This window comes from Rhinoderma darwinii, chromosome 2, assembly GCF_050947455.1.
Source record: "Rhinoderma darwinii isolate aRhiDar2 chromosome 2, aRhiDar2.hap1, whole genome shotgun sequence".
NCBI classification, from domain to species: domain Eukaryota; kingdom Metazoa; phylum Chordata; class Amphibia; order Anura; family Rhinodermatidae; genus Rhinoderma; species Rhinoderma darwinii.
The window spans coordinates 310,670,881-310,697,467 of NC_134688.1; the positions used below are offsets into that span (position 1 = coordinate 310,670,881).

At 42.9% G+C, this 26,587-nt stretch overlaps 1 protein-coding gene across 2 annotated transcripts in view; it reads right to left on the reverse strand.

Moving 5' to 3' along the window:
* Positions 1–26,280, reverse strand: part of PIGW (phosphatidylinositol glycan anchor biosynthesis class W) — a 50,090-nt gene extending 23,810 nt beyond the window's left edge. For both annotated transcript variants that reach the window (XM_075853526.1, XM_075853525.1), the window contains exon 1: positions 25,898–26,280. The gene's annotated coding sequence lies outside the window, so the exon portion shown is untranslated. The remainder of the gene's footprint in view (positions 1–25,897) is intronic.
* Between the last annotated feature and the right edge of the window lie 307 nt (positions 26,281–26,587).

Below are 26,587 nucleotides of genomic sequence, written 5' to 3' on the forward strand. Positions count from 1 at the left end.
CGGGCATGATATTTTTTTTTTGGAGGATCTCTAATAATCGAGCTGTTCCTTATCAATACACCATGGGCTTTGTTACGGTTCTTCTGGAAATACTGACATCATTTTGGGGATTAGTGATCCTTTACTATTCCTATAGATGGTTTTGGACACTGTCCCTTTATATATTCTGTAGGTGATTGGTTGTTTTGTGCACATAGCGGTTCCTACCTTGCCGGGCAGGGGCCTGTTATGGTGTACCGCGTCACTTGGCACATTCGTCCCTCATAAGGATTGATGGAGCTAAAGAGACGTTGTACAACCAGTCACTGAAAAAAAAAAAACCTTGTCTTGACAGCCCTGCAGGTGTTCTTCTATCTAGTGAACAGACTCGAGTTTGCAACATAGTTGGATACATTTTCCTACATTTGTTTGAAGATATTGCCCGTCACTCCAGTACAGTTTATTTTTTCCTCTCTGACTGATTTTATATTAGGACAGAATTCTGTCCACAATGACATCATAATGGCACCAACTGCTTCTTCAGCAAGACAAAGTCATAAGTACAGGCAAATACGTCTATAGCAACATGTATCCATTATGAAAACACGGCTTCACTTCTATTCTGTGCCGCACAAATTTATTAATGTGGCATATTTCTAACAAAATAACCTTCTACCACGTCTCCTCTATTTAATGTGGAAACGTAATAAGAGTTTGAAGAAAAAACATTATATACCCATAGTGTCTGAAATGATACCCATTATTTCCTCCTTTAAAACATTTTTGGTCCGCATGCCCACTACACCACTAGATGAATACCTTTAGGGGTTTAGTTTTTAAAATGGGGTCATTTCTGCTTTGTTTTTTTATTTGTTCAGGCAGCTCAATGCCTCTAAATGCATGATATGGGGCCTAGAATTTATTCAATTGTACCCTGAAAGCCAAAGGGTGCTCCCTCTTTTTTTGGCCCAGCCACACGTCTAATAAGCAGATTGGGGCAACAATGAGAGTATTTTTGAAAACAGGAGAAACAGGGTGATAGATTTTGGGGTGTGTTTCTTCAGTCTTATGGTCGCTTTACACAGAAATCGGTCTTCAAAGTGATATTTTTATGGAAAAAGTGATTTTTTATTTTTTTTCACCTGCTATGCATTAAATTTAGCAAAAAACTGTGGGGTCAAAATACTCACTACACCCCTAGATAACTACCTTAAGGGGTCTATTTTTCTAAATGGGGTCGTTTATGGGGAGTTTCTATCGTTCTGGTAGTTGAAAACCTCTCCAAATATACAGTGGGGCCTAAAACATTTTCAAGCAAAATATGAGTTCTGAAAGCCTCCGGGTGCTCCCTTCCTTTCAAGCCCTGCTGTGTGTCCAGGCAATGCATTAGAGTCACAATGGGGGCTTTTTTGAAAACAGGAGAAACAGGGTGATAGATTTTGGGGTGTGTTTCTTCATTCTCATGGTCGCTTTACAAAGAAATCGGTCTTCAAAGTTATACTTTTATGAAAAAAGTGAGATTATATTTTTTTACGCCTGCTTTGCATGAATTCTTACAAAAAAACTGTGGGGTCAGAATACTTACAACACCCCTTAATAAATACCTTAAGGGGTGTAGTTTGCAAAATGGGGTCACTTGTGGGGGTTTCCACCATTCTGACACCTATGAGCCTCTGAAAACCTGGCTTGGTGCAGGAAAACCAAATGTACTTCAAAATGTATAAAATTATTACTAAACTTGTAAGTCTTCTAAATTGCTCAAAAAAAAATTTTTTTCCCAAAAGTGCTGCCAAAATAGAGTAAAGAGATGGAAATATATATTTAATAAAATCTACTTTTACCACTAAAATAAAGTACAACATGTGACGAAAAAACAATGTCAGAATTACTTGGATATTCAAAACTTTCACAGAGTTATTCTCTGATAAAGTCACACATACCAGATCTAACAAATCTGGCTTGGTCATTAAGGCCCAAACAGGCCCGGTCATTAAGGGGTTAAATAGTTTAGTTTATATTGTTGTTGGTGTTTTTTTTAACCAATAGTGAAATTCCCTCACACCTTTATATATCCAAAATTTACAAGAAACGCTTAAATTTAGGTTAGCGTTCTACCTTATGAGGGCTCATTTGCCACAAACTGGCTAGTAGGGTAGAAATGACAGATTCTGAGAATCCTCTTTGCCTAAGGATTATCCTTTCAGTTTCCAGGCTGTCAGATGGAGTTTCTGAATGTCGGGGTGTATTACTGGGCCCTGATATAGGAGATCTGACATGTTCGGGAGAACCCATGGTTGGTCTGAAGACATTTTCCTCAACCACGTGAACCATGGTCTCTTTGGCCAGAAGGGGGCTATTAATATCACACTGGCCTGGTCTTCTCTGACCTTCCTAATCACTCTTGGGAGGAGGCGTAGTCCTTCTCTTGACTCCAACACTGGGAGAATGCGTCTATTGCTGTTGGGTGGTCTAAAGGGTTTAGGGAGAAGAATCTTTGGGTTTTTCTGTTTTCCTTGGATGCAAATAGATCTATTGATGGGGTCCCCCATTTGAGGATGATTTCCTGAAATACTGTTGTATTCAGGCACCATTCTGATTAGCGAAGCCTTTCTCGGCTTAGGAAGTCTGCCACCTGGTTGTCTTTTCCCTTCAGATGGACAGCTGATAGGGTCAATCGGTGGTGTTCTGCCAGAAAAAAGATCTGTGAGGATAAATCCATCAGCGAGGCCGATCTTGTACCCCCCTGACGATTTATATAAGACACTGTGGTCGTGTTGTCGGAATAGATCTTTAAGTGTCGACCTGAAATTGCAGGTATGGATCTCTTCAAGGCCTGAAGAACTGCAGCCAGTTCCCTGTAGTTGGAGGATCTCTGAACGGTCCGTTGATCCCACTGACCCTGAAGAGAGTCGTAATGAGCTCCCCACCCCCAAGGACTCACATCTGTGGAAATGTTGACAGTAGGGGTTAACTTCCATGGAATACCCCGCATGAGGTTCTCCTTGTTCAACCACCATCTGAGGGACAACCTTGCTGCGGAAGAGATGTGTAAGGGCTGGTCTAAGGAGAGACTGCTCCTGTCCCACTGATTTAAAATGTCCCACTGTAGGGGCCTGGATCTGAAGTGAGCCCAAAGTACAGCTGGCATGCACGATGTCATGAGGCCCAGGACAGACATAGCTTTCCTGAAAGAGGTCATATGGCCTAGGCAGATATCTGATATCCTGTCTATCAGGGGACTGATTTTTTCTTCTGGAAGGAAGGACATCTGCTTGGAGGAGTCCAGCAGAGTTCCTAGGAATACACATCTTTTTGATGGGTTTAAATTTGATTTTTTTAAATTTATGTTCCATCCTAATTTTGTTAGTATAGCGCAAACTATTTGTATCTGTAGGGTCAAGGTTTGAGATGTTTCTGCAACCAACAGGAAATCGTCCAGGTATGGGATCAGGAGGATGTCGTTCGTCCTGATGTAAGAGGTAATTTCTGCTATCAGTTTTGAAAATAATACCCTTGGGGCTTGTGAGATGCCAAAAGGGAGGGCTCTGTAATGTAGGTGAATTACGGACCCGTTGAGTGTCACTGCTACCCTTAGATATCTTTGATGATGAAGACATATGGGTACGTGATAGTAAGCGTCCTCCAGGTCTATTGAGGCCATCACACAATCCCCGGATAGGAGATTTATAGTTGACGCAATGCTCTCCATGCAGAATTTTTTTAAGTCAGATAAAGATTTAATCTTTTTAGGTTTATAATGACCCTGTGTTTTCCTCCTGGTTTGTTCACGAGGAAGAGAGGGGAATAAAAGCCTTGACCTGTCTATGCTTGGAACCTGAATTAGGACTCCTTTTTTTTATGAGTGACAGGACTTCTAATTCTAGGATCTTTTGTTGCTCTGGGTCCCTTAGGGCCCTTGTGGGAAAAAATCTGTCTGGGGGAAGAGACCTGAACTCTAGTACATACCCAGTTTTTATGATTCCTAGAATCCAAGGATTTGCTGATAGTTTCTGCCAATCCTTGAGAAACAGGGAAAGATGACCCCATCACCATAGACTCTATGGCGTCATTGTTGGTCCCTATTTTTAGGGTCCTTCTGGGGCCTGAAGAGAGAGGACTTATTCTTCCTAGTAAATCTTGAGGATCTAAAGTCCTGTCCTCTAGGGTTAGGTCTTTTGTTATTAGGCCCTCTGAGACAAAAGGAATCTCTTGTTGGCCTTGCTTGTGCAGGGAACCTCTTCTTGCTATCTGACGCTTTTTCAAGCAGGTCGTCAAGCGGGGGCCCAAAGAGAATCTGGCGAGCAGGGAATAGCGCACAGCTTCCCTTTAGATCCAGTGTCCCCTTTCCAGGTTTTCAGCCAGATAGCTCGTCTAGCAGAATTTGACAGGGCTGCTGGCGGAAAGGCATACAGAATCTACTGAGGCACAGCCAAGAAATCTGCGGCCTTGGAAAGTGTTGGAAGGGAGGATAAGATTTGATCCCGAGGGGTCTTGTATTTTAGATGAAGCTCCAATTTTGCGAGCCAAATTTTCAGAGATCTGGCCACACAAGTGGCTGCAATGCCTGGTTTAAAGGCCCCTGTAGAAGCTTCCCAGGTCTTTTTTAGATAGAAGTTGGCCTAACTATCCATAGGGTCAGACAAGGAGCCTAGATCTTCAAAGGGAAGGGAGTGTTTCCTTGAAATCTTAGCTACTGGAGCATCGAGTCTCGTCCTCAAAGGGATACTTCCTTTTGAGAAATTTGGGAATACCTGCTTTCCTATCAGGATTTTTCCATTCTCTTTTAATGAGGTTAGTTATGTTTCTATGGATGGGAAAGGTTCTATTCTTCTTAGGTCCTAGGCCTTGAAACATTATGTCCTGGACGGACCAAGGTTCCTTAGGATCATCTATGTTCATAGTAGCCCTTACTGTTTTAAGGAGTAGGTCTATGTCCTCAGTTGGGAACAAATTCCTTTCTCCCTCATCCTCACCTGAGGAATCTAAGGAGCTGTACTCCCCTTCTCCTAGTTGAGGATCCTCCTCAGCTGAGGAATCAGAATCCATCCGGCTAGAAGAGGCAGACGGAGGATCTTTTTTCCTCTTAAGGGACTTTAGTGAGTTTGTAACTTCAGCCCTCACAATATCCTTGATACTTGTGGCTAAATTTGTAGACTCTTCTGAGATGATGTGGTCTAAACATTTCTGACAGAGCCTTTTGTTAAAGGATGATGCTAGTGTCTTTTTACATATAGCACATTCCTTGTTATGGGCCTTATCCTGTTTTTTTCTAGGACAATCTCTAGCCTAAACATATGTACAAAATAAAGGGAACAGTATTTAGTAAGGAAGAGGGTTTTTTATCTTAGCCCATATTCCTGGAGTCCTCAAGTACCGGACTGGAGGATTTGGCATCTGAGCGGTCAGTGCGTCCTGGTGCTTCTCCTGGCGTTTCCATAATGGAGGAAGAAGACTGGAGCAAAGCTCCTGCTGTTTTAGGCCTAAATAGGCCATGGATTGGCTGGGAGGCCCTCAGCTCCGGACGCTGGAGCGCCTCCTCCCCGCATGGGTCACCGGAACCACCGCCTCCTGGAGTGTTGGACGCATCACCCCGCCGGAAGTGACGCGTCGCTGCGACCGGAAGTGCCTGTGGATGCGCCAGAAAGCCGCCAACGCTGGGCATGGTCCAGCTGAGCTGAACATGACCCCGGGAATCCGCTCCCCGCCAGAGGAAGAACCACAGTGTGGACCTTAAACCACCTCTGTTTGCAGGCCGCAGGAGGGAGGCGATAGACTGGGACAGGAGGGAGTACCTGTACCAGACTCAAGGTTGCTCCCTCCAAAAGGAGACTTATACCTTCCAGAGCACCCCTAGTGGAATAAGGTAAGACCTTGCTAGGGGGTCTGCAACCCTGGGAGATGTGCTTTTCCTCAGGACAATCCCTCCATCCGGAGGACAGGAAACCTGACTGGGCGTGTGGAGAGGTGTGTCCCTTTTTATATCCTCAGGTTTCCTGTCCAGCAGATGGGACGTCTCTCCAGGGGTGCTGTCATAGGTGAAAGGGTAACACAAAAGGTGTGGTACAAAAATCTGGCTGTGCACATGGTACAGTTGGCATCGTATAACGCTTACATGCTATCCCAATGTGCAGGCCACACCGTTTTGAGAGGTGATTATCAAGACATTTATATTTGGAAACCAAGAAGGGTAGTGCCCTAGTACATGTATTGTACCAGGGCAACACTTTCCCAGCGAAATCCCCTCTGCTGGTTAGAAGGGAAGGACCCAAAAAAGGTGCAAAATGTGTTACATTAGGGGGGAGAAGAAAAGACACCATTTATCAGTGTGATACCTGCCCTGAAAAACCTGGCCTGTGCATAAAGAATTACTTCAAAGTAAATCACACATCCATGGATTATCAATTTATCATTCATTGAACCCATTATTTTTTTAAAGCATCTTTGCACCCACAAACCAATCTTTGCTTTAAAAGCCAAATAGCGCTCCTTTCTTACGGAGCCCTGCCGTGTGTCCAAACAGTAGACCACATACCGGGTATCGTCGAACTTGGGAGAAAATGCTTTACAAACATTAGGGTCCTTCCCCCCCCCCCCCTAAGTTGTTGAGGTAACACATTTTTTTAGCCTAGCCTACATTTAAAAAAAAACAAATTGTTTAGATTTTATTTTCAAGCTTAATTCCAATAAATTCTGTAAAAAAACTGGTGTCAAAATGCTCACTATACCCCTAGATTACTTGAGAGGCGCAGTTATTCAAATTATGTCACTTTTGGGGGGGGGGGGGATTGCCCTGTTTTGGCCCATCAGGGGCTATGCAAATGCGACAAGGCCTCAGCAAACCATTTTAGCTCCAAAAGTCAAACGGCGCTCCTTTCCTTCTGAGCCCTGCCATATGTCTAAACAGTACTGTAGTTTATATATCCAACCATGGGGTATATGGGAGAAGTTGCTTTACAAATGTAGACGTGCTTTTTCTCCTTTATTGCTTGTGGTTTACTGGAAAAAGATTTATTTTTACAGCCCAATTCAAATAAATTCAGAAAGATACCTGTGGGGTCAAAATGCTAACTACACCCCTAAATTACTTGAGAGGTGTAGTTTCCAAAATGGGGTATTTTTGGGGTGTTTCCAGCACAAGACTTCTTAAAACCTGACACTGTGCCTAAAATATAAATTGAAAAAAAAAAAAAGCCTCAAAAACTACTAGGTGCTCCTGCTTCTGAGGCCTGTGTTGGGAGTCCAGTAGCATACTAGGTCCACATGTGGGATATTTAAAAACAAAACTGCAGAAACAGGGCAATAAGTATTGAGTTGTGTTTCTCTGTGTTACAGAAATAAAATGGATTAAAGTTGAATTTCACCTCCACTTTGATTTACTTCCTGTGAAATGCCTAAGGGGTTAAGAAACTAAGTGCTGTTTTAAAATACTTTATAAAGCCACTTAAAGAGGCTCTGTCACCAGATTTTGCAACCCCCTATCTGCTATTGCAGCAGATAGGCGCTGCAATGTAGATTACAGTAACGTTTTTATTTTTAAAAAACGAGCATTTTTGGCCAAGTTATGACCATTTTTGTAGTTATGCAAATGAGGCTTGCAAAAGTCCAAGTGGGTGTGTTTAAAAGTAAAAGTCCAAGTGGGCGTGTATTGTGTGCGTACATCGGGGCGTTTTTAATACTTTTACTAGCTGGGCGCTCTGAAGAGAAGTAGCATCCACTTCTCTTCAGAACGCCCAGCTCCTGACAGTGCAGATCTGTGACGTCACTCACAGGTCCTGCATCGTGTCGGCCACATCGGCACCAGAGGCTACAGTTGATTCTGCAGCAGCATCAGCGTTTGCAGGTAAGTCGATCTTACCTGCAAACGCTGATGCTGCTGCAGAATCAACTGTAGCCTCTGGTGCCGATGTGGCCGACACGATGCAGGACCTGTGAGTGACGTCACAGATCTGCACTGTCAGAAGCTGGGCGTTCTGAAGAGAAGTGGATGATACTTCTCTTCAGAGCGCCCAGCTAGTAAAAGTATTAAAAACGCCCCGATGTACGCACACAATACACGCCCACTTGGACTTTTACTTTTAAACACACCCACTTGGACTTTTGCAAGCCTCATTTGCATAACTACAAAAATGGTCATAACTTGGCCAAAAATGCTCGTTTTTTAAAAATAAAAACGTTACTGTAATCTACATTGCAGCGCCTATCTGCTGCAATAGCAGCTAGGGGTTGCAAAATCTGGTGACAGAGCCTCTTTAAGTACTGAACTGGTCCCTAAAAAAAATAGGCTTTTGAAATTTTCTTGAAAATGTGAGACTTTTCTGCTTAACTTATGAGCCTTGTAACGGCCTAGAAAAATGACGGATCCCACAGAGCATCATGGCTTCTGTTATAAACAGAAGCCACAATGCAGATGTGTTCAGAGCCTAACACTGACAAGTTTGGGAGAACAAAAACAAAAGGGAGTGACAGCAAGAGGTGCGCGGAGGCGAACCTCTGCACGGATGGCTCATTGGCAGAATGGAGGATAGTGATCTATTCTGTACTGCAAGGTGAAATTGGACGTCACAACCCAAGCCTAGGGTGGCAACCAGTGTCGACACAAACCATCAAAAGGTGCTTACACGACATTGGGATATGAGCCAGACGTCCAGCTACTGGCGTTCCTTTGACCACATGCCACCGCTCTCAAAGGCTATCATGGGGCACAGCAAGATGGCAATAGAGGTCTATCCTCTTCTGTGAGGAGTCCCGTTATTGTCTCAGATGCAATGATAACCAGAGATCGGTCTGGAGACCACATGGGCAACGCCATGAAGAGGCCTTCACAAGGGAATGTCACACCGGTCCTACTCCAGGGAGTATGATGCGGGGTGGCATAGCGTACAGTAGTCAGACCCCTCTAGTCTTTGTTTCAGGTACACTAATAGCTCGGTGTTACATTGATTTGGTCGTAGAACAAATGGTACAACCATTTCTCCAAAGAGTCCCAGAAGCAGTTTTTCAACAGGACAATACCAGGCCGCATGTTGCACGTGCTACTGTGAGCAGCCTGCATGGCCTAAACGTGCTACCATAACCTGCAGCATCTCCAGACTTCTCTCCCATCGAGCACATCTGGGAAGTCATTGGTCGGCAATTGCCAATCTTGGTGATTTACATACCCAAGTGCATTCAGTGTGGCATAACATTCCTCAGACAACCATTAATGACCTCATTGATAGCATGCAATGGCGTCTAAGTGTGTGTGTATTTCTGCGTGGCACTCAATAAATTAACCCCTACCCGCATGACTCAGTAACTATACGTCGTCATGGGAGGTTACATCCCGCACAAGGACATATAGTTACCGAGTTGTTCCCGGTGTACACAGCCGGTGACTGTATGCACCAGTACCCAAGAAAGAAGCTGTCCCTGACCGCTAACACTCCCTCGTTACCGGATATGGACCGCAAATAGACCGATCACATTGGACCGCTATTAGTATAGATCCACCAATCACATTTTTTTTTACTGCAAAAGTTTTTAAAAAAGTTCCCGGGACTTGTAGTTATGACCTGCAATGCACCAATAGCGGCGGCCCATTGCCGGCAATCGCTGTGATCGGTAGAAAATACCCCCCCACCGACAGCTTACACATGTCAGTCACCGGCATCGGTCGCATAAAAGCGGTCCAATGCTAGCGATCGATGGATCTTTACAGATCCACCGATCACATTGTTTCCTCCCTAAAAGTTATAAAAAACATTCCCGGGAATTGTGGTTGAGCCCGGGAAGTTACTGTAGTCCCGACTCCCATGTGACCGGTAATGGACCGCTGCTATTGGTCCATTGCTGTGATGGGTAGGTCTGGAACCACCAATCGCAGTGCGTTTTCTGGAGCGGGTAAAAAATACCGGAAAAGGCTCTGATCTCTTAGACTTACACACGACAGTATTTTCATCTTTACGGTTCCATAGACATCCGTATTTCATCTGTATATACGGAAGGGTGTCTGTAAACACGGTCCGTATTCATGAATCCATAAAAAAAAAAAAAGGAGGGCGGATGCCATATCATCAGCACGTTGCACAGCAACGCTTCCGTAAATACGGACAATATACGGATGCACAGTCGTAGCCGTCCGTATTTACGGAAGCTCCCATAGGCTTCTATGGGAGAGTCCGTGCCATAATTACTGACAAGAATAGGACAGGTTCTATAATTTTTTCAGCACAGACACCCATCAGTAAAATTACTGAATAGGTGTACGTGGTCAATAGAAATGAATGTGTCTGTAATTACGGTCAGTAACTACTGATGAAAAATACGGTCTTGTGCATGCAGCCTTAGGCCCCATGCACACGAACGTATTTTTTTCCTCCCGTAAATACGGGTCCATTGTCACACGTATTCGACCCGTATTCCACCAGTATTTACGGACCGGTTTTCTCTGCACTAATCGGCAGCCCTTTCGAGCAGAGTTTCTGCAGCATTTGAAAGTAAAAAAAAAAAAAGTTCTTGTCTTGGTGACGCGTCCCTCATTTGACATCCAGTCCGAACTCCGTGGATGATGCTGCAGCGGTCACATGGAAGGGAGAGCAAGTGAGAGGAAGGGGAAGAAGGAGGAAGAGGAAGAAGAAATGGGTAAGTTAACTTTTAATACTATTAAAGAGACTCTGTCACCAGATTCTCAAATCCCTATCTCCTATTGCATGTGATCGGCGCTGCAATGTAGAAAACAGTAACGTTTGTTTTGTTTTTTAAAAACGATCATTTTTGGCTAAGTTATGAGCAATTTTATATTTATGTAAATGGACCTTTGTAATGGACAACTGGGCGTGTTTTCTCTTATTTCCAACTGGGCGTGTATTGTGTTTTTAGCAACTGGGCGTGTTTACTTCTTTCACTGCACAATCACACTGTGCTGTGGATCATGCTGGGCTGGAACAATGAGAAGTGTAGGACACTGATTAGTCACTGATTGGTCAGCCTCATACACTCCTCTGTACAACACCCAGTTGGTAAAAATTAAAAACACACCCAGTTGTCCATTGAGAAACTCATTAGCATAAATCTAAACTAGCTCATACCTTGCTCAAATATGATCGTTTTTCAAAATAAAAACCACTGCTGTTATCTACATTACAGCGCCAATCAGATTATGTAGGAGATAGGGCACTTATAATCTGGTGACAGAGCCTCTTTAACTCCAGCGGTAGTCACTGTCCCGGGTGCTGAAAGAGTTACTGCCGATCAGTTAACTCTTTCAGCACCCTGGACAGTGACTATCCCCTGACGTCGCCTAGCAACGCTCCCGTTATTACGCGTGCACACACGTAGCCACCCGTAATTACGGCAGCCCCACAGACTTCTATGGGGCTGCCCATGCCGTTATTACATCCTGAAATAGGACATGTTCAATATTTTTCAACGGCACGGGCACCTTCCTGTAAGCATACGGGAAGGTACCCATGGCCAATAGAAGTCTATGAGCCCCTAGTTACGGGCGTTTTTACGTTCGTGTGGATGAGGCCTCAGTTGGTGTTTAGTAGTTTGAGAGATCAGAGCCTGTATCGTGTTGTCAGCCCAGTCATAGCGAAAATCGTTAACCCCTAATTTTCACTTCCCCTGTTCCCCACCACCACCCAGTGTATAAGGGAGATTTTTTTTTCTCTTTTTTTTTGATCACTAAAATAATTTGATTTAGTTCTTAGGTAGTAGTCTAGCTCATCTACGTCAATTTGTCGCGTCAGTCAATGTCAATCCGTAGCGTCCGTGTGATGCAGCCTCAGTAAGTTTTACCAATTGTTATAAAAACGGAGATTGTTTTCTCTTGACACATTGGACTTCATGTTACTGCCAAAATTTGCTCGATATATTTAGTATTTAATTGTGAAAAACACCAAAATTTAGCGAAAAATTTGCATTTTTCTAAATATAAATGTATCTGCTTGTAAGACAGACCGTTATACCACACACAATTGTTGCTAATTAACATCCCCCATATATCTACTTTAGATTGGCATCTGTTTTCTTTTTAACATCCTTTTATTTTTCTAGGACGTTACAAGGCTTAGCAGTAATTTCTCACATTTTCAAGAAAATGTCATTAGGCTATTTTTACAGGTGCCAGTTCAGTTGTGAAGTGGTTTTGAGGGCCTTATATATTTAAAAAAAAACAATAAGTCACCCCATTTTAAAAACATCACCCTCAAAGTATTCAAACCAGCATTTAGAAAACTTCTTAACCCTTTAGACGTTTCACAGGAATTAAAGCAAAGTAAAAGGTGAAATTTACAAAGTTCACATTTTATTGCAGAAATACAAAAAAAAAAAAAAAAATGGATTAAAAATGTAACACAAAGTTTTACCAGAGAAATGCAACTCAATATTTATTGCCCAGGTTCTGCAGTTTTAGGAAATATCCCACGTGTGGCCCTAGTGTGCGAATGGACTGAAGCAAAGAGCACCTAATGGATGTTGGGGCCTTCTTTTTCTTAGAATATATTTTAGGCACCATGTCAGGTTTGAATGTCTCTTGCAGTGCCAAAACAGTGGAAATCCCCCAAAAGTGACCCCATTTGGGAAACTACACCACCTCAAGCAAATTATCTAGGGGTATAGTGAGCATTTTGACCTCACGGGTTTATTGCAGAAATTATTGGAAGTAGGCCGTGAAAATTAAAATTTACATTCTTTCAAAGAAAATGTAGGTATAGCTAATTTTTTCTCATTTCTACAAGGACTAAAAGGAGAAAAAGCAGAGCAAAATTTGTAAAGCAATTTCTCCCGAGTAAAACAATACCCCACACGTGGTCAGAAACGTCCGTTTGGACACGACAGGGCTTAGAAGTGAAAGAGCTCCATTTGGCTTTTGGTGCTCAAATTTTCCAGGAATAGTTTGCGGAGGCCATGTAGCATTTGCAAAGCCCCTGAGGGGACAACACAGTGGAAACACCCCACAAGTCCATCCATTTAGGAAATTACACCCCTTGAGGAATTAATCTAGTTGTGTAGTGAGAATTTCTACAGGTGCTTCATATAATTAATTAGAATTGGGCAGTGAAAATAAAAACAATCTTTTCTTCAATAAGACGTAGCTTTAGCTAAAAAAAAATTTTTTATTCTCAACAAATAAAAGGAAAAAGAGAACCCCAACATTTGTAAAGCAATTTCTCCCGAGTACGGTAATACCACAAATGTGGTCATATACAGCTGTTTGGGCACACAGTAGGGCTCAGGATGGAAGGAGCAGCATTTGGCTTTTGGAGTGCAGATTTTGCTACATTGGTTTCTGGTCGATATGTCGCATTTGCAAAGCCCCTGTGGAACCAAAACAGTGGAAATCTCCCAGAAGTGACCCCATTTTGGAAACTACACCCCTCAACATATTCACCTAGGAGTGTAGTGAGCATGTTAACTCCACAGTTTTGCAGAAATTAGTGTGCACTCGATGTTGGAGTGAAAATGGTATGTTTTCCATAGATATGCCAATGTGGTGACCAGCTTGTGCCACCATAACAAGACAGCTCTCTAATTATTATGCTGTGTTTCCTGGTTTTAGAATCACCCTACGTGTTGCCTTAATCTTTTGCCTGGACATTTGACAGGGCTCAGGAGTGACAGGGTGCCAAGTAAAATTGAGGCCAAATTTGGCGATTTAGAAAGTATTGGTTCACAATTGCAGAGGCTCTGATGTGAAGTAGTAAAAGAAACCCCTGAGAAGTGAGCCCATTTTGGAAACGACACCCCTCAAGGCATTTATTAAGGGGTGTAGGGAGCATTTTCACCTCCACAGGTCACACCCCCCAAAAATTGTTAAAAAGAGTTGTCCGGGGTATGGCGATGCCATATAATTGGAAGTAAACTCCCATTTGGGCACACTGTAGGGTTTGCCATTTGGAGCGTGGATTGTGCTTGGTAGCAGTTTTGTTTGGACTCTTACTGGCATTTCAGTTAATATTGGAGTACATGTAAGCTGGGCAGAGTACATCAGGGGCATAGTCAGGTGGTATAATAATGGGGTAAAAAAAAACAATCAAATAATCCATAGATCTGTGCTACGCTGTGAAGCAATCCTTTCTGCACAGGCCAGTGTCACACTGATAAATGTCCTTGGTTATCCCCCTTTTGGTCCACTCTCCGCATCTTTGCAATTTGGGGAATTTTTTCTGGGAAGTGTTGTCCTGGTATAATACGGACACCCTCACTTCCAGCAGATATGTTTGGGCCTTACCCTTTCTGGTTCCCAAATTTTAAAGCCTTGATAATTTGCCTCTTGAAACAAGAAATGTTCACTTCGGGCCTGCACAAATGCATATTTTTTCTTTCCTGATTTATTGGAGCCTTAACGTATTTTATTTTTTCATAGACGTAGTGCTATGAGGGCTATTTTTTTGCGGGACAAGATGTAGTTATTATTGGTATCATTTTGGGGTACATGCGACTTGCTGATCACCTTTTTATCCTATTTTTTGGGAGGCCTGGTGACCAAAAAACTCCAATTCTGGCATAGTTTTTTTTTAATCAGCGTTCACCATGCATTATAAAATTACATGTTAACTTTATTCCGCGGGTCAGAACGATTTCGGCGATATTAAATTTATAGCACTTTACGTTTTACAACTTTTTGAACAATAAAATAACTTTTTGTAAAAAGAATGTATTTTTTCTGTCGCCAAGTTGTGAGAACCATAAACGTTTTAATTTTGTAATAGACGGAGGTGTATGAGGGCTTGTTTTTTTAGACATTTTTGGACACATGCGACTTTTTGATCACTTTTCCAAAAACCAGAAATTCTGGTATAGTTTAAGTTTTATTTTAACGCCATTCACCACGTGGAATAAATCAAATTTTTATAGTTCAGGCTGTTACGGTCGCGGCGATAGCAAATACGCAAGTTTTTTTTAAATAAAGTACTTGATTAGGGAAAAGGGCAATTGCATTTTATTACTTGAAACTTTTATTATATGTTTTTTCACACTTAATTTTTTATTTTTTTTTAAAGTCACACGGTCTATTTTTTTTGTTTGTTTTTTTAATACCCAACTACCTATGAAGTGCAATGTATTAGATCTGTCATTCACCGACAGCAAGCGGGGCCTAATCGTCTTCCGTAATGGCAGAGAAGATGGCCATTGTTAGGCCTCCTGTTGCCATAGCAGAAGTCGGCAGCCTAGCGATTGCAGGGCAAAGCTGCCGATCTGCTAGCATCTAAGGGGTTAATGGCAGGGATCGGAGCTAGCACCGGTTCCTGCCGTTACAGGTGGATGTCAGCTGTAATATACAGCTGACATCCGCCGCTGATGATGCCGGCTCAGCTCCTGAGCCGGCGCCATCTTGCCGTCGGCTACGGAAGACTTTCATGCCCCACCTCGGGGCGGGGCCTGAACGGCTTCCGTGCTAGGCAGACCAGGAGGCTACCATTAGGCCTCCAGTTGCCACTGCAGCAACCGGAACCCCGGCAAATTCATTGCTGGGGTATCAATGAGCGGCAAACGCCTTAAATGCAGCGATCGCTTTTGACTGCTGCGTTTAAGTGGTTAATGGCATGGATCGAAGCGAACTTCGGTCCCCGCCATTAAAGCAGGGTGTCTGCCATAAGATACAGCGGATGTTTGGGGATGATGGAACCGACTCAGTCATCGTAGTTAGGTTTAGTCTCAGGGAAGCCCACTCGTTCTATAAAAACCACAACATTATGGTTGGCTAGTTTAGGTAGCAGCCTATTGCTCCTATTTAGGGAAGCATTTTTTATTTTATTTGAAGTATAAATAATAATAGATTTTACACGTGTCTAAGCACAACATAACAAATATGTCCCAACAGACTTTACTGCCGAAGAGGCATATTCATTTCTTGACTCCGACAGACTCGTTGGACGGTGAGACGGTTTTATTTATCATCCTCCTCATCCAGTGTTGAAGAGGGACCCCCTAGGAGACGCCACACCACAGTTGAAACCTCAGAGTGAAGTGACCCCATTTGGACCCCTACACCAGACAATTATGAGCCCAAAATCCCAGTACATCGGCAGCCCGGGCATCAAATTTAATACGGCAGGGCTCAGTGAGATGGACTATTTCACTGATGAGTTTATAGAGCTTATGGTGTCCCAGACAAATTTAAATGTCCAAACAGTATATTACTAAGAACCCCACATAGTTTTATGCCCAATCCCACAGGTGGACCCCTGTAGACGCAGCAGAGTTGGGCAAGTTCTGGGGACTGCTCTTGAACATGGGGTTTCTGAAAAAAGCCATCCATTAGGGCCTACTGGAGCACGGACATCTTATACCACACCCGATATAACGTATGGCCGTGTCCAGGATGCGTTATTAGGTAATACTTTGCTTCTTACGATGTGCTGATAACGAGCAGTGCCTACCCAGAGATGACCACAGTTTTGACCATTTGTATAAACCGAGACCCCTATTAGATCGTTTCAGTGCCCGGTTTGCCAAAGCATAAACCCCCCGAGAAGTGTATTTCTATTGAGTCCCTGGTAAATTTTAAAGGGAGGCTTCAATTCCGCCAGTACCTGCCGGGTAAGAGGGCAAGGTATGGCGTGAAGATGTATAAGCTGTGCGAGAGTGCATGGTATACGATATTGTAAGTATATTATCATAGGAAGGGAAAGACATCAGTATTCAGCCCCCAGAATGCCCCCCTTACTGGGAGTTAACACAAAAATTGAACATGTGAGGCGTGTCCCAAAAAACCAGGGCTCTGTATAAAAGTGTTTTAAAATGTATCATACATCCCTTGATTGTCAATTTACCCATTTTACTTACCTTGATGCACCTGCCGCACAGCTTATCCCTCTCATCTTTCCCTTCGGAGCTCTGCCGTATGCCCAGGAAGCAGATAGCCACATGTAGGTTACTGCCATACCCGGGAGTACCCACGTTACATTTTATGGGGTGTATGTCTCCCAGTGGCACATGTTTGGCAAATTATATCGGACACTGAATTGGCATATTCTTAAAGAAAATTGCAAATCTCACTCTGAACCATCTGCTGCGCATTACCTTTTAAACAATACCTGTGGAGTCAAAATGCTCACTCCACCTTTACATGAATTAAGGGGTGTAGTTTTTAAAATGGGGTCACTTCTTTGGGGTTTCAACTGTATTGGTATCTCAGGGGCTTCTGCATACATGACTCAGCACCAGAAAAGCTCCAGTAGGCAAAATGATGGTCCTTCCCTTTTGAGCCCTCCCATGGGCCCAAACGGTAGTTTATCACCACAAATGGGGTATTGCTGTATTCAGGAGAATTTGGGCAACAACATGGGTATTTTATTCCTTGTAAAATATTTCATTTTTTTTTTTAGTTCACAGCCCAATTCAAATATGCTATGTGAAGAGACTGTGGGGTCTAAATGGTTACAACACCCATAAATAAATTCCTCAAGGGGTGTAGTTTCCAAAATGGGGCCACTTTCATGGGATTTTTACTGTTTTGGCACCACAAGACCTCTTCAAACCTGGCACAGTGTCTAAAATAGATACATATTTAGTAGTGTTTCTCTGGTAAAACATTGTGTGGATTAAAAATTTATTTCTTCACGAAAAATGACATTTGCAAATTTCACCTCCACTTTGTTTTAATTCCTGTGAAACACCTAAAGGGTAAAGAAGCTTTCTAAATGCTGTTTTGAATACTTTAATAATGTAATAAACCACACGGGCCTGCGTTACTATAGTAACTGACAATACTTACATTCCTCTTTCCGGACCGCAGTAGCGGTCCTGACGTCACATCGCTGTGCGCAGTGCACGATGTCAGAACGCTGTGCACAACATCATGACCCTAGATGGAGTCGAGACCTCCGCTGTGGCCGAAGAGGGTAAGTTTTATACCACTGTCTGCTGGGTCAGGATCCGACTCCCGGGACCCACGTCAATCAGCTGTTTTGAAGGGGATACAACGCTGGTACGAGCGCTACTTCCCCTTCATTCCGATCACTTTCTCACACCGAATCATGAACACGCGTTCATGATTCAAAGTGAGCACGTAAGGGAAATGAAGGGGAAGCAGCGCTTGTAATAGTGCTGCACCCCCTTCAGAACAGCCGATTGGCCGGGGTCCTGGGAGTCTGACCCTGACCCACCAGATATTGATGGTCTATCCTGAGGATAGGCCATCAATTTTTAGGGACTGGACAACCCCTTTTAAGCCTTCCATGTGGTAGGCTTAGATACAGGGCCCCTTCAGACAGTAATCTTGACGCAACCGCTAGCGCAGTCAACTGATGGAAGGATAGCTGTGATGTGAATAGGCCCTTACTAATGCTTTTTTTTTTTTTTTTTTTTTAAAGGTTCGGTCATTGGACTACGTCCAATTCGAGGACTACTTCGATGCCTGCTTTTTGTTTATTATTATTTATTTTTTATTATCAATAAAATGGTTAATGAGCATTGTGTGGGTTTTTTTTAATTTCAATAAACCTGTTTTTTCTACGTCTGTATTTTTAAAAAAAACTTTATTACTACTGCCTTAGTAATAGCTGCTGGCTGATTGTCAGCATCCATTACTAAGGCGGGGCTTAGTGTTAGCTGTTGCAAAGGCTAACCCCCGTTACCACCCCGGTACCCACCGCCACCAAGGGTGTCGGTACGATCCACTACCCGACCATCTGTAGTGATGGTCGGGCACTGGGGAGGCCACAAGATGGCGTTATTAGGCTGGGAAAGGCCAAAACACAGTGGCCTTTCCCACCCTGGTAATGCAATGCTGCTGCTGCGTTGTATCTGGCTGGTTATGAAAAATAAGGGGAGATCCCACTTAATTTTTTTTTTCAAAAATACATAAATTGGAACGAACGATGTGGGGTTCCCCCATTTTTATAACCGGCTTGATACAACATAGCAGCAGGCTAGCATTACCAGGGTGGGAAGTGCCACTGTTTTTGGACATTCCCAGCCCAATACCAGCCTGCGGCCGTGCCAGTACCCAACCATCACTACAGATGGTCGGGTACTGGATCGTACCCAGCTCTTCCCGGTACCCCTGGTAGTGGTGGGTACCGGGGGTTAGTGTTAGCCTCTTCATGTCTAATATTAAAGCCTCACCTTCGTAATCGACTTGTCAATTAGCCAGCGGCAATTACTAAGGTGGTAATAATAAAGTTTAGAAAAATACAAAGACATAGGAAAAATATTTTATTGAAATACAAATTCCACACAATCCTCGTTATCCATTTCATTGAGAATACAAAACACGCCGTCAAAGTATTCCTCGAATCCAAAGTAGTCCAACAACCGAACTTGTAAAAAAAACACACACACAAAAATAATTAGTAACATAAAAAAAGCAAAACAATTATTAATCTTACCTTTCCCGGGTCCAGTGCTGAAGCCACAATGTCAGCGAGCTGGGCCCTATATCTAATCCTATCATGTGTGATACTGTCTGCTGAGCCACTGTATCTAATCCTATCCATAGCTATAGGGTGGTAGTGCTATAGATATGCTGTCTCCTATATACACACACATTCTAATTCATTGAGAAGGACTAGTATATCTAAAAGTAAATTTCAGTAATTAAAATTCAAAAAGTGAAACTCATTATATAGATTCATTACACACAGTGATCTATTTCCAGCATTTTTTTCTTTTAATGTTAATTATTATTGCTAACAGTTAATGAAAGCCCAAAATTTTGTGTCTCAGAAAATTATATAAGCCCAATTTCAAAAATGATTTTTAATAATGAAATGTTGGCCTACTGAAAAGTATGTCCAGTATATGCACTCAATACTTGGTCGGGGCTCCTATTACATGAATTACGGCATCAATGCGGTGTGGCATGGAGGCGATCAGCCTGTGGCACTGCTGAGGTGTTATGGAAGCCCAGGTTGTATGATAGTGGCCTTCAGCTCGTCTGCATTGTTGGGTCTGGTGTCTCATCTTCCTCTTGACAATACCCCATAGATTCTCTATGGGTTTTAGGTCAGGTGAGTTTGCTGGCCAATCAAGCAAAGTGATCTTGTGGTTATTAAACCTGGTGTTGGTACCTTTGGCAGTGTGGGCAGGTGCCAAGTCCTGCTGGAAAATGAAATCAGCATCTCCATAAAGCTTGTCAGCAGAGGGAAGCATGAAGTGCTCTAAGATTTCCTGGTAGACGGCTGCGCTGACTCTGGACTTGATATAAATAAGACAGTGGAATAACACCAGCAGATGACATGGCTCCAAAAACCATCACTGACTGTGGAAACTCCTCACTGGACCGGAAGCAACTTGGATTGATGCCTCTCCACTCTTAATCCAGACTCTGGGACCTTGATGTCCAAATTAAATGCAAAATTTATTTTCATCTGAAAACAGGACTTTGAACCACTGAGCAACAGTATTTGTCCACTGTGTTATATCAAGTCCAGAGTCAGCGCAGCCGTCTACCAGGAAATTTTAGAGCACTTCATGCTTCCCTCTGCTGACAAGCTTTATGGAGATGGTGGTTTCATTTTCCAGCAGGACTTGGCACCTGCCCACACTGCCAAAGGTACCAACACCAGGTTTAATAACCACAAGATCACTTTGCTTGATTGGCCAGCAAACTCACCTGACCTAAAACCCATAGAGAATCTATAGGGTATTGTCAAGAGGAAGATGACACCAGGCCCAATAATGCAGACGAGCTGAAGGTATTACAAATTACTTTTGAAATTGGGCTTATATAATATTCACATTTTCTGAGACACAACATTTTGGGTGTTCATTAACTGTTAGCCATGATCAACATTAAAAGAAAAAAAATGCTGTGAATAGATCACGCTGTGTAATGAATCTATAGAATATGAGTTTCCCCTTTTTTAATTGAATTACTGAAATAAATTAACTTTTTGATGATATTCTAATTCATTGAGAGGGACTAGTACATACACACATGGGGTATATGTATTGGGGCTGTTTCCCCTGACGTTTCAAGATCTTAGTGACGCCCCTGGCTGCTAGTGCTGCATCGTTGGATCACTTAGGAAACCCAGCGACGCAGCTGAAAGCTGCAGGCCATCGGCCATGAGTAGTTTAGGGGGGCACCCCCAAGAAGAATCTTTGAATCGGGGCCCATAAGCCTTTAGCTACACCCCTGGCCCTTAGAGAGGGCAGGAATTTCTTCAGCAGCACTATATGGATGGAGGTTCATAGAGGAAAAATGAGGGTAGAGCTGGGTGGGGAGGGGTCTCAGAGCTGCCAGGAGGGAATTGATTAGTGATGACGTAATCCTGTAGTACACAGGAAGTCAGCCACAGGAGGAATGACCTCCTGTCTACACATAAGCAGGGCCTATTCTGGTGGTCAGACTGAGATCACATGATACAGCTGCCCATAATGAAAGGATTCACAATACATCGGATGCAACTGAGCTGGGAAAAAAATGAAATAAAAATGACTGCTAAAATATGGCTGGTGAGTTAGTATAATATAGGGCTGGGAGATTTTGCCAAAAAATGAAATCATTTTTTTTCAACACTTCGATTTGAATCTAGATTTTCTTATTTTTTTTTTGTTTATTTAACAGTAATACTAAGAGATAATTTAATACATTTTCTTTATATGAATAACTAACACATATTGCTATAATTATTGTACGTAACTTCACAACTTTTAACCGCTGCAAATACTTTATTTGATCATAAATATCATTGGAGAATTGTCTATCTAATTGATTATAACTTCTGTGTTCCCCGGCAGGGAACAGCTTAACAAAATCTATAATCAATGATGCGCTGCGTGCACTAACAGCCCTCTCTACCCGTCACCACCTCAGCCAGTCTCAGACATTGCCGGATTCACACGACCAGGATTGGACCGTGAAAAATGGTCCATGCGTCAGCCGGATTTCGCAGCCCGATCACAGTACATGTGAACAGGACTCCTGGCATCTTAGTCATCTTGGCTCGAATCGCATGAAAGTGGGAAAAAAAATGGCCATTAAAAACTGATCACTGGTCAGTTTTTCATGTCCATTTTGCATCAGTGTTTCCAAATGCTCATCCATTTCCAGTCCGTCTTTCATGGCCGTTAAAAATGTCAGGGTAGATAGTGCCACAGGGCCCATGTAGACCGTGCCAAACCCCCTTGTAGATAGCACCCCCACCCCTATGTAGATCGTACCCCACCTTGCAGGTCGCAGCACCACCCCCTTCCTCGTAGATCACAAGGAGAGTTCGCCGACGCTTTGGTCGGGGATTCACCTCCTAGTGGGAGCAACAGCAGCGCGATCTACAAGGGCGGCGGGGTTGTGGTGCCATCTACAGCGGGGCAGTATCTACAGGGCGGTGTGGATATGTACTAGGAGTCCCTGCTTCCCCACGGAACTGCTGTTCCGTACTGTATCATTTTGTTCACTACAGAACAGCAGTTACGTGGGGAAGCAGAGAAAGAATGGAACAGGAAGTGACAAGAAAGCAGGGCAGAGCTTCCACCTGCAGCGCGATGCGACTAAAGAATCGATTCTACGATTCTGTTAAAAAACAGAATCTTGAGAATCCTTGAGGGCGAATAAATTCGATTCATCGCCCAGCCCTATTCTTATATATGCAAAAAAAAACAAAAACAATAACTGGAGTGCTTCTTTAATGAGGACCTAAAATTAAAAATAGGCTAAAAGTTAGTCGTTTAAAAAAAAAAAAAGTTATATGTAAAAATAACTCAGTGCAAGAGGTGCTTTCATTATGTAAATGACTCGACTCTACGCAGGAGTATGAGAACTTGCATTCTGTCTGCTCTATTAATGGGATTGTCCACTACCGGACAACTGATGACCTATCCACTGGATAGGTCATCAGTATATAATCTGTGGGGGTTCGACACCCGTACTCTGCGCAGATCAGCTTCTTCGGTGGCGTACGGGCACCAGACATCAATGCCGGAAGCAGTTGGCTCCGGTCACGGAATAGCAGCCGAGATGCAGTAATTGAGCTTTGCTCCTATTCAAGTTAATAGGAGCAGAGCTGCTATGCAATGACATCCGGTTCCACTGAATAAACTGATCGGTTTCGGGGTTCGGTTGTCAGATCCACACCGATCATATACTGATGACCTATCCACTGTGGACAACCCCTTTAAAATAGAACTTCTCAATATATATTTTTAAGTCTGCAGCATATCATTTTCTGTGGCAGAAGGAGCACTGACTTGTTGCAGATAATCCCCAATGCAAGCGAATTGGATATTTTATGCCCCTTTCACATGCTCCAGAAAAAATAAAAATCAGATGAAATAATAAACGTACTGCAGATTCCCAAATATGCAGCATGTGCTGAAAAGTCATGTATTAGCACGATTGAGTTAGAACGGAGCTAATATATATATATATATTTTACTTCATAGACCCTCTGAATGAATTTAATGGATTTCTGATTGTATTACTAGGTATGCTATTGCCGTTTCAGGACTAGTTCACATCCGTCCTCTCCTTTCGTCCGAAGTATACCTCAGACGGAAGTGGAATACGTCGCCCCAAGCAGAGCCATATCTGAAGCACTGTGCCCGATGAAGCTCTTGACGTTATTGTCCACGTGTGGACAGTGATGTCAAAAGCTTTGCGATCCTGATTTCCCCGCCTAGAGAGCCAGAAGTACTCTGGCCGGGGATTTCAACTCTGGGGAAGCTCCTGACATCATGGTCCATATAGGGACAGTGAAGTCAGGAGCATGTGAATGCTGGAGTCCCTGCCAGAACATTGCAAATGCTTTGGCTGGAGACACCACCCGCACGGTGACGTTATATCCCACGCGACCACAAGAACTGCAAAGCCGCTGGACTGCAGCTGTATAGGGTTATGGGCCACTGTGCGGACAGGCAGGCTCTGCGGCGTTAGGGAGCTCCAGCGATTACTATTCATATATGGACAGTTACATCACTGGAGCTCCCCAATGCATACGTATAACGGAGGCCTATGATGGATGCTTTACAGTGCCATCCGTCACCCATACGCCCCCATGTTGAACGAGGGCATACTTATTCTGCAGTATCCCTTACGATGGAATAGCGTAGTCTTAATACATCTAAAAAACGTCTGTCAGCAACGACTATGGCCAATAGGACGCTAATTTGGCCACAGTTGAGCTAATAACTCACCATAACTAGCTGAGTACGTCTGGTATATAGGATCAAGCGCTAGGCTAGATTCTATATTTATTTCATAGCGGTTTTATTAGTTATTTTTATATTCATGAATGACGCTTGTTTAACTACTTGCAGACACAGGATGAGAATACTCGTCCTGAGCGCCAGGTACTAAGCGCATTAGGACGAGCATTCTCATCCTGTGTGACAGCCGTGTCCGCGCACGTTCAGGAGCAGGGCAACGGCTGTAATACAGAGCCGCAGCCCTGCTCTAACGTCGGAGAGAAGAGAAACCTCTCCGCTCTGCCGTTTACCCCTTGTATGCCGCGATCAAAGCTGATCGCGGCACTCAAAGTATAAAAGAGAAGAGGGGACCACCCTTTGATCGCGTCACAGTAAATCCCTGTGATGTGATCAAAGCCCATAACTTGTAGCCTATAACAGACAGCCTAGAGTCCATGGCTGCCTCACCACATTTCCTGTTAGGGGATACTGAGGTATGCCCTAGCAACTGCTTGTGTAGAATTAGTACACAGGCTAATGTACTGGCATATAGACATAGGTCAGTACATTACAGTTAAAAGATAAAAATGAAAAATCCCTCTGTGATTAAATTTATATATATATATATATATATTATATATATAAAATAATAATGAAAAAAACAAAACCAGATATACACTTTTTTTTTTACAATAAACTTTTTAAAATATAAGTCCCAAAACATGACATATTTGACATCGCCACGACCGTAACAAACTGTAAAACAAAATGTATAACATTATTTATGATGATCGGTGTATGGAGTAAAAAAAATAAAAACTGCAGCAGAACTGCTTTTTTTCTGCATTTTCGCCAAAATAAAAATTGATATAAATTAAACGATAATGTATTTGTACCAAAAAAATGGTACCTACATAAAGTACAACTCGTCCCGCAAAAAAACAAAGTCTCATACAACGACGTCGTACAGAAAATAAAAAAAAATAGTTATGAGTGTAAGGATGCAAAGAAGAAAAAATAAAAAAAATTGTTCTGTCCTCAAGGCCAAAATTGTCTGTGTCCTTAAAGGGGTTAAAGGGCTATCATTTTATTTACCTTATGATATTAAGGCATATGAAAACCACAAAAGGGGGTCCCCCGCAAGTAATGCTCCCTATTAGCTTGATTGGACAGCGGCTGCAAAAAGTGGGGGTTTTTAGGAGACTAGAAAAAGGTTGCGCTGTGATACCAGACACTGTCCATGGACAATAGTGGCCTTGTTTTCATGACGGTACAATGTATTATATGGTTTAACAAGTCTATAGAATCGTTATTTTTACAGACAACTAACTACAATGAACAGCTTTCGCTTATATGCTCTACCTACAACCAGTTTGTATAGCTGGAGAGCCCAGAATCCAATGGGTATCAGTCAGAAATTTTAACCTATCAAAAGAGATTTGTAATGCTTCCTGATGACACCGTGTCGGCATCTAGTAGCCACTTTAGCTCATGACAACCTAGAACACCATCACCCCGGCAACAATAATCCACATAAAAACGAGTAGAACGATGGCTTCCATCAACCTGTTATATCTAGTGAGGTGAACACATAAGCGTGGAATACCGCACACACGAACAAAAAAAATATATACTTTTTGGAAATTAAACAAATAAATATCTACTCCGTCTGCAACTTTTCTTAGTATACAAATATCATACATTACTTAGATTTATAGGTTTGCTAGCGCTCGTCCTCAGACCCTAGTTTGGCCGTTATGAGGTTTCACCGGTTACACCGTGTATGGAGACTGGTCGGAAGAACGTCGGGGAAAGTACAATATTATTATAGCATGAAATATGCAGCGTTGTATGAACGGTTTACCTCAGAATCGCACTAGTCGCCCTACTGTGAAGAGCACTGAATACGTGGGACAGAGATTGTGTCATTTCATCCAGGCGAAGCACCCACCCGTCCTAAAGAAGTCTATCTTGAGAACACAAAGATGGCGGCCCAACCAGTTCCCTCAGAAACAGCCCGCATTCTCACTGGTCCGGGCTTCCGTCTGGTGACGCTGACCATTCAGAACAGGGCGCTAGTATTACGCAGCTGACGGCAGGCTGGGTTTGATCCACAGTATGACTTCCCTCGTCCTTCAGGCGCTAGGTGTGTTACACAGCAAGTATCTGTAACATATGGATATATGCACCATAAAACGCTGCTTATAATCAGTCAGGCGGAGCTGCAGGTAAATTACCGCGCGTGTATATGTGCTTTATGCGACTCATAGTTTTCACAGAGTGAGATTAGTTTTGTGGCACCACCAGCTCCTCCTTCTCGCAGCAAAACGGCCTCACTATATCTTTATTTCACTATATCTTTATTTATTTCACTATATCGTTATTAGTGTAGCTTTGAGGTTATAGGCGATATACACATTTTTTTTTATTTTTGCTTTAAAGAGGCTCTGTCACTAGATTTTGCAACCCCTATCTCCTATTGCAGCAGATAGGCGCTGCAATGTAGATAACAGTAACGTGTTTTTTTTTTTTCAAAAACGAGCATTTTTGGCCA